This window comes from Pygoscelis adeliae, unplaced genomic scaffold, assembly GCF_000699105.1.
Source record: "Pygoscelis adeliae isolate BGI_AS28 unplaced genomic scaffold, ASM69910v1 Scaffold66, whole genome shotgun sequence".
NCBI lineage: Eukaryota > Metazoa > Chordata > Aves > Sphenisciformes > Spheniscidae > Pygoscelis > Pygoscelis adeliae.
This window is the reverse complement of record NW_008825167.1, coordinates 11,742,506-11,743,314: the sequence shown is the minus strand read 5'-3', so window position 1 is coordinate 11,743,314 and position 809 is coordinate 11,742,506.

The following is an 809-nucleotide window of genomic DNA, read 5'->3' as shown; positions in this document are numbered from 1 at the left end:
GGGAGCCGCCGAGGCTGGTCGTAGCCTCGCCGAGCCCGCGGTCGGTCGGAAAGCAAGTCTGACCGGCTGGTCCCCGCGGCGGTGCCCAGGTGGGAGCGGGGCGGAGGTCGCTGGGCGTCTCCCTAGCACCTCTATAACAAGTCATGACCCTGTTAATGGCCCAGTCATATATTATAAATCAACAGTATCATAAATCGCACTAATCCCCATTGAAAATAGCAAACAGTGTGACGTAAATCCAAATGCCGGCATGAGGACTGTTTTGTTAACATAGTTAAGGGGGGAAAAACTGGGTGCATACAAATGTTTCGCTCATCACGTTTTGCAAACCAGATGCTTTCAAGGACAGGTGTTGGGAAAATCTCAATTTTCGTGACACAGCCACGTGATTTAGATAGAACAGAAGTCAAATACAAAGCTCTGAGAGGTTTAAAGAACCTTAGGAACACTGTAATACAATATAATAATATTATTTTCAATTGTGGGTTGAAAATAATAACCATATTTACAAGACAAACTAGATAAAAGTTAAACTAGTAAGATGGTAAAATAAATTGCCTTTGTTTCAGCTCTAGCTGAGTTCTGCATAACTAGATAGGAAGTCACACTAGCATGTCTCTGCAAACAAAACCTTGAAACTTACTAGATTAGTGTTGCTTTATTGTTTATTTACATGGACAAACTCAAAACTAATATATTGACAGATTACATCGGGTCTGGTCTAATTTTTCCTGTTTTATGAGAATGCTGTGAATATGTGTATTGTATCTTTTGGGATGTGTTCACTGAATAAATAACATGCCTTTTTA